General features: G+C 43.7%; 1 protein-coding gene across 7 annotated transcripts in view; it reads right to left on the reverse strand.

The window, feature by feature from the left end:
* The window catches only part of FARP1 (FERM, ARH/RhoGEF and pleckstrin domain protein 1), a 307,710-nt gene extending 301,829 nt beyond the window's left edge, over positions 1-5,881 (reverse strand). For 2 of the 7 annotated variants that reach the window (XM_075918780.1, XM_075918775.1), the window contains exon 1: positions 5,343-5,875. The gene's annotated coding sequence lies outside the window, so the exon portion shown is untranslated. Of the gene's footprint in view, positions 1-5,342 lie in introns of all 7 variants that reach the window. The other 5 variants (XM_075918779.1, XM_075918773.1, XM_075918778.1 and 2 more) reach the window with 4 other exon arrangements.
* Between the last annotated feature and the right edge of the window lie 2,437 nt (positions 5,882-8,318).

The raw sequence follows: 8,318 nt of genomic DNA on the forward strand, positions 1-8,318 counted from the left end.
CTGGAATGCAGGTAGATAAAATTATAGCAATATGATTTTGCTATGTATATTTCACATGGTTATGTTAATATGCATATAAAAATAAGATTAAGATTCACTTAATATTACTGATTCATGTATTATAGGCAGTGCAATAGATTAATTTTCGGGCCACAAAATTACAGAAGTTATAAATATTATTTTCAAGTTTCAAACTAAGACCAAAGAATATACTAAGGCCCTGTATCATGTAGTGCGAGGGCAATCTGCTGTGCCCAAACAGAGCCTGCTAGTTTCACTAGAGCTCCAAACACAACCATCCATACACCAAAATGCTACACTGTGCAAGTTTGGGGTCCATGCTTACAATTCCCATACTCAACTATCCAACAAGTGCGCATGGAAACTGGTATAAGGAGACTAGAGACAAGGGACAGAAAACTGTAAAACAAACTGTAAAGAACCCTTACTTCTAATACATTTCACAATCTAGACTGGGGTCTGTAACATATGGCTCTCGAAGCCAAATATGGCTCTTTTGTTGTTCCCAAAATACATACAATTTTTTAAATTAAAATAAAAAATTCAAAATTAAAAAAATGCGTAATTACTCATGTAGCTTGAATGTGTGCATGAACTTGAATTTGACCAGTTACGACAGGGCTACTCAACATGCGTCATGCGGCCCACAGCCCATTTGTTTGCAGCCTGAGGGTGGGAGCCCAAACAAAAAAAGTAGTCAATAAAATGGTCTTCTGTTGATATGCGTTTTAGTAGTTAAATTCCTGGACTATCATTGCTCATTAAAAGTGCTGTCATATGGGTGGAAATTGGGTAAATATTGCATTTTATTAATCAGCAGAACTGACTTAAATGGGGACTGTGTGTTGTGTAGTCTTGCCTTAATCTTTGTATTCATGTCTGTCAGTGTGAAAGAAGCTATTTGCATATATATTTGCATGTATATGAAACCACACTTAAGTTGTGGCCCTCAGCATGTGCTGTGAGTATCACTGTGGCCCCCAGGGCTTCCAAAGTTGAATAGCCCTGAATTACGAAGTAAACATCAAAGAAATGTGTAAAAAGATGCAGAAGCAGAAGTCCTGTTAAATAAGGTCTGTGAGTACAATGTTTCATTTGTGATATTATCAATCATGTCAATTATCAATAACATTAAGTTGTATATTTTCAGTCATGTAAATGGGCATTGACCACTTCTTCTGAATTTTGAAGTAGTTTGGCTCTTTGGTTTGAAAAGGTTGCTGACCCCCGATCTAGACTCTTATCAGAATGGAATAAGGTAAGTCATTAACAGAAACCTTTTCCAGTAATTTAATTTTACACTGAATCCCTTACATACCAATTCATGCTGTTATTGGTTTATTTTCCATATAATGTTGTGAGAGGATTTAAGTTAATTATGAGCAGCTGATCTCAGTTTTCTATTTTAAAATGCTGTTAAGAATATTTTTTCACTTATACCTTGTGCAAAACAAATAGGGTGCACTTACATAATTTAGGATATATACTCACAGACTAAAGGCCACAAGTATGTCTTCCTTTATTCATATATTACAGAGCGCACAGACTGGATTTAGTAAATCAGGGTATCATTTCTATCACAAGCTATCTGTTCATTCTGAAAAAAATCTCACCACAGACCGTGCAACAATTCCCTTTTACTTTTACACTATCAGCCACAGAGTGGGATCCTGAAAGGGCAATTTAAATACTGTAGTAAAACAAGACATCAAACATACCAGCACAACACTTATATCAATGAAAGAGCAAGCAATAAGAGTAATTTTAGTGTGTCCCACAACCACCACACATTTACTATGACCTCAAAGCCAAGCCAATAGAACACATGGAGGGGAAAATGAGAATGAAACCAAAGTTTCTACACATTTTTGTACAGTTATGCTAAATAATCATTTCACTTACAACCACTCCTCAAGGCCACTGGTACAGTATATCACAAAATACAAACAGTGCAAAAATCTATCCAAAATATACATTTATTCTAGATTTCAAAACTCCAGGCTCTTGTTTGGTTCATTCCATTCTATATGCCAGTTACCTATAGACAAAAGCAGGTAACTTCTTTTATTTTACAGAATTCACTGACACTCGTTTTTATATGTTTGAGCAGCCACAACTCCAAATGAAATCAATAAAAGCAGGGGATGCACAGCACTTCTGGAAAAGAAAACAGGCCATTTACGTTTATCTAGGACCACACTGTAGTTAGCTATGAACAAGACAGATTCTTTTCTCTTCTCAAAGCCCTGTTTTCAGTCTTAAAAAAATATATATATATATATCAATTCTCCTTTCAGACAGTTTCATTCTACCGTTTAAATTCCCGAAACAAGCATATCATGTTATTTTCATAACCTTTAATCAGCTTGATTTGATTACAACCAAGGTCAAAATTCCCATACACAGGGGAGCCCTTCCCCCCAGGCACAAGATGAAGTGGTTGACCTAACTGACTAATTTATCTGCATTTCCACAGGCCAAGTTTAATGACATTTTGCACAAATTTAAAGCTGACTGAGCCTGATGACCTTTATAAGCACTGGCAATTAGTCCCTCAGTGGCTCCTTCACTACCAGCAAAGTGGACTTCACCTTCAGCCCACCCTTTGCTCATTCACAAACTTTAAATGTCAGAATCTGGTAAACACCCACAAACTGTGAAAACTATAAACCTTGACCTTCCAGTGACCTAAATCTCCCATACTATCAAGACTAATTTCTGACCCTAAAATTTGTATTTGGGCAATGTCAGGCCCAAGATAATATAGAATTAACCGCCTTGATTAAATCAATCGAGCATCAGAATTGGGGGAAATGTTATATTGTTACACTAAAACTAATTTAAATCCTCACTGTGAATCTCATTAATATCTTTTTAAGCCCACAATTCCATTACAAAAAAAAAATCTTGTTCATTGTCACATTTGATTGGTATTCTGTTCTTTGGCCATTTATCAACTGCAAAGTGTCAGAAGAAATTGGTTACTAATGGCTAGTTTTATAAAGGCACATCATTCCTTGTGTAACCATTGCCGACTTTAAAAGGGCCATTTTCAACTTGAAATGAAGTCATTTACAAATAGTTTCTGGTATTATCCGCCCCCTTCTTTCCCCTAACAATTTTTGTGATTTTAAAGTCACACTATTTCTATTGGTATCATGAGCCTTTGGGGGCACAACCCACAGACCACGAAAGCTCATGATACCTTAGAGACTAACAAAAATGCAGATGGTACTACAGGACTATTCACTGTTTTTTCAGTTACAGACTAACACAGCTAACCCCCCTTTGATACTTCGCTTGTTTGTGTGGCACTCTTTCCATTATATTGAATGTTACTTTTAACAATACAAGATCATACAAATCCTATTTCTGTCAAGAAAATTAAACTTAAGTGTGAAAGACAGGATCCAAATGATAGTTGGACAGTGCGCTGAAACTTTCAAATATAGTCTGGCTCTTCTAGGACATTAATCATGTACTTTTAACATGTCCATCAATAACTTCCACTGAACCTTTTGCTACGTTATAAAAAAATTTTTTTTAAATCCATATCCCATCATGCAATTCTCCTATCTGATCCTGCAGTAAAGGTATAACTGAGAATTTAATTCACAAACACCAGTCAAAAATATTAAACAAGATAGTAACAGCAAAGATGTACTCTCTCTTTTTCACAAGACATCTCTATTTGATAAAGATGGGGCAGAATAAAGTGAGGTCCTCTAACAGCCTGGTCCCCTAGGTACCCACATCCTGAAATGAGATTCAGTAAAGAGAAACCACAACCCCAGCATCCAGTGCTCTCCCTAGGTCTGCACAAACTTATCTGCTTCACATTAGTTCAATCGGCAAGGACTTCAAGATTCTGGTTTACCACCAATGTGGCCCACAACTGAGCAGATTTCATATATTCCTGGTATATCTACCCACATAAAAAACAAAGCATCTTCTACACCTTAGCTGGCTACTGAAATGTCAAAGAAAGTTTCATTAGACTAGACAATCACTTTGGTAAAACAGATGTGAGGTACATTAAAAAAAACTCTTAAGAATTTTATTTTGTTTGGATTAGCTCCAACAACAACTGCTTACCGTAAAAATTAATTGGAAGCAATACAAAAGAAAATCTCTGCATATCTCAGGGACAATAATAATAATAATATAACAAGTGAGTGATACTGTTCTATGAACAGTTATCTTTTCATCCCCTAAGGACAAATCTACTTGAAGGCAAGTCTGTAAAGAGACCATAATTGAAAAACACTAAACATTCCATTTGTTTTCCTTCAGCAATAAAACAGCCTGTATACTACAGAGTGCCTAGAAGTTTGTTTTATTTTTTAACAAGCATAAGAAAGATTAAGCCCTTATTGCCCACAAATTACATCTTAAAGAGCCCCAAATGATTACTAAGAAACTAAAGGCTATGCCTTTTACTTAAGCATTCCTTGGACAGTTAATACACCTTCATTTTGTTCAAAAACAATACAGAAAAATAAACTTCATCTCTAATAGTGAAAGTGGCAGAAATTCTGGCTATAAAAACCCCACCAAATATATCCCGGGATTAGTAGTAAATGAGGATGAAGTCATTTTATATTTTATTGTTATCTGCAGGTGACCATTTTGCTTTTATAGCATACAGGAGATTACGGCACTTCTATGTCTTGTTTACTCAAGACAACATATGGAGTTGAAACACTACGATACACACTGGGTGAATGTCAAGCCTGCTTTAACACACACGCTTCCCAGTGCTAGGCATGGTCAGGAACGATGCCACTCGGGCTGGATGCGCAGGGCTGTGGCAGGCGGGCGGCGAAGCCGAGCACACCGAGGGGTGGGAAGGCCTTTCAATAAAGACACCAAAGCGCTGGCTCCCCAAGGGAGCCTCCCTGCCCGGCTGGCGCTGCGCCCCTCTCGCGTTCAATCGTCCCACGTGAGAGCCAGCTGCGGGCGGGCAGTGGGTCCGAGCCCCAGCTACCGGGGGGGCGCCCCCGGCTCGCTCAGCCCGATCAGCTCCGGGACTCGCGGAAGGGGGAGGAGGCGACGGTGCCCCCCGTCGGATCCCCCCAACCCGGGGCTGCAGCCGCCCGGCTCACACCCACGCGCCGCCGCCCCCCTCCTCCTCCTCCTCCTCCTCTCAGGAGCAACTTCTGGCGGCGGGGAGCAACCCGCAGGCACCAACTTCTGCTCCGCCCGCAGCCCCCCGCGGATCGCAGCGCTCGGGAGCGGGGCGCCCCCCCGGGAAGCTGTTTTCCTCCCCGCCGCGGTCTGGCCGCTCCCCCGCCGCCCATTGTTCCCCGGGCGGCTCTCACCGTGCGCGGCGCCGGGGCTGCTCGGCTCCCGCTCGCTGGGCTCCCTCTGGCTGGCGCAGGAGGAGTCGGGCTCGGCCGGCGGAGGCTCCGAGCCATTAAAGGCTCCGCGGGCAGGCGGCGGGGGCAGGGCGGCGGGGGGGCCGCGCAGGCAGGGGCGCCATGGCCGCTCGGCGCGGAGAGGGCGGCGGCTGGGAGCTGGGCACGGGGAGGGAGCGGAGCCCCGCTGCCTCCTGCGGACCCGGGGAGCGGGAACTGGCCGCCGCTACCCCTCCCCTAACCCAGCCCCCTCCCGCAGGAGCAGGAGGCGGCCGAGAGCCCCCTCCAGCGATCAGCAGCGCGCCCTGCCGCTGCAGCCCCGGGCGCCCGGCGAAGGGAGGCGGGAGCTGCCGCTTGCAGCCCGAGGAGGCCCCCGGAGCAGGCGGCGGCTGCCGGTGCCTGCGCGTGGACTCCACAGCGTCCGTCCCCTCGTAGCCCTCCTCAGGGCGCTCAAGGGGGCGGGGCAGGATCCCGGCTCCACGCCAGCGCGGGCCCCGGGCCTCCCCTGCCCCGGAGAAGGGAGCGAAGAAGGGGTTAAATGGGGATTAACTCCGGGGCCGCGGTAACAAAGAGCCTGGAGCCGGGGAGAGGCGGTGGGACTAGAAGGGATGGGGCGGGTAACAAAGCAGGTTGCCAAGCCATTCCCTGCCTGCAAGGAAAGCACTTTTTAAGGGAGACCGGGGTTGGGAAGGGCTCTGGGGTTGGCTGGTCAAGGAGCCCGCGCTGGAAATATTTCGCTGCTTGAGAAGAAATACCGATTTAAAGACACCTGGGCTACATCTAGACTGGCATGATTTTCTAGAAATGCTTTTAATGGAAAAGTTTTCCCTTAAAAGCATTTTTGGAAAAGAGCGTCTAGACTGGCACAGACGCTTTTCCACAAAAAGTGCCAATCTAGACGCGCTTTTGCGCAAAAAAGCCCCGCTTGCCATTTTAGCCATTGGGGCTTTTTTGCGCAAAGCAAATCTGAGCTGTCTACGCAAGAGGGCTTTTGCCAGAACGGGAGCAGCATAGTATTTCTGCAAGAACAATGATGATCTTACATGAGATCATCAGTGTTCTTGTGGAAATTCAAGTGGCCAGTGTTAACAGCTGGCAAGCTTTTCCGCAAAAGCAGATGATTTTGCGGAAAAACTTGCCAGTCTAGACACAGCCCTGAGGTTTTGATCCTGTGCCTTTTCAAACTGTTGGTCCAGACTAGCTACAAGCATCAGGACCCCAATTGTGAGGTCTAGTGCTGGCAAGGGAGGAGATCCAGAGTTTAGACCTCCAGACCCATCTGCTCAGCAAAGGGGCTGAAGGTTACGCAGGCAGGGCAATTGCCAGTTGCACGGAGTGGGAGGGAGAAGGGAGGACTAGCCTCCACAGCCAATATGACAATTTGTTAAAAATAGATACTCCAGTTCCTAGTCACTCCCCTAATATATTGTTTCCACAGATCCATGCATATGTAGGAACTCAGTAAAATCACTAGTTTAACATTAAAAAAAACCCCACACACTTCAATGCATAAACAGATGTCAAATGTATCAAGTGGCATGGCCCCACTCTCATGATTCTGCCTGTCCAGATTAGTCAGAAGGTTCAAAGAAACTGAAGAGGATGGATATAGGGGTAATATATTAACATTTTTTCATTTGCTAGTAAGTAACTTCATTAAATAACTTCAGCAGATCACTAATTCTATAGCCCTAACAAGTAGTAACCATCTAGGTTTAAAAAAGGACTGTGAGAGCTCTCCCAAAAAGGCCTCCACTCTACATACTGACTCCTTAGGTGAATGTTAGTAAAATGTGACTATTGTGCATATTTTAGAAAGGGAGTACATACATAAAAGATCCCTATTCATGCCTGCTGGGGCTGTTAAGGTTACCTACTACCTGTCCAGCTGCCCGCAAATAGTAGTTCTTAATATAGAGAACACAATCCATTTAGATGACCTCTGCCCTGAGGTGGATTTCATAGATTCCAAAGCTGGAAGCATGACTACATGTCTACCATAGGCCATTTACTTCCTGAAATTAATCCCTACAACATGTATTTTAGCAACAACAACAAAAAAAGCCAACATTGGATGGAAAAGTTTAAATCATAGAGTATCTGCCATGACCTTTGGTAAATTGTTCCTATGGTTAATCTCACCATTAGATTGCTCTGTATTAGTGACTCTTCATTATTTATCACTCCTCTAGTTTGTGTGCAATTTGTCAGAGATTATTTTATCTAAATCATTGATGTAATTATCCTTGGAACCCTCTCACTGTTCTGTTGTTCCCCATGTCAAATCTGCAACTGCTCCAGTGATACCGGTCTGAATTATAGCCCCAGTATCAGCATTAGGGTCAGAAGGCTGGGGACAGGCTCCATACAACTTACCATCTTCAAGCCTAGAAGAGCAGTCACATGCCTGGAGCACCAATTGGATTTCATTCCATGCTTCTGAGGCTCTTTCATACCAGGAAAGTGCAGAGGAGCAAGCTGGGAGACACTGCAGATAGGCTCTCACACCCCTCTAAAAAACTGGCCATGAGGAAGGTGGAGCTGGGAGTAGGGCCATCTGTACCAGTACACAAACTATGCAGTACACAAACTTGCACAAAACCGCGTCTAGATGGGCATGATCGCTTTTCCACAAAAAGTGCTTTTGCGGAAAAGCGTCTGTGCCAATCTAGACGCTCTTTTCCGCAAATGCTTTTAACGGAAAACTTTTCCGTTAAAAGCATTTGCGGAAAATCATGCCAGTCTAGACGTAGCCCTTAAGTATGGCTTGTCTGTCCCCTCTCCTCCTATTCTTGACTTTGGATTTCGTATTCATTCTTCCAACACCCTTTAAAATCTCTAAGTTTATGCCCACTATTTAGGTGCACACCTTTCACTTCTTCCTGCATTCTGAGGCAGATGTAAGCCCACGAGCATTGATGGAAGCTTGGAGCCCAAAAG

This window comes from Pelodiscus sinensis, chromosome 1 (genome assembly GCF_049634645.1).
Source record: "Pelodiscus sinensis isolate JC-2024 chromosome 1, ASM4963464v1, whole genome shotgun sequence".
NCBI lineage: Eukaryota > Metazoa > Chordata > Testudines > Trionychidae > Pelodiscus > Pelodiscus sinensis.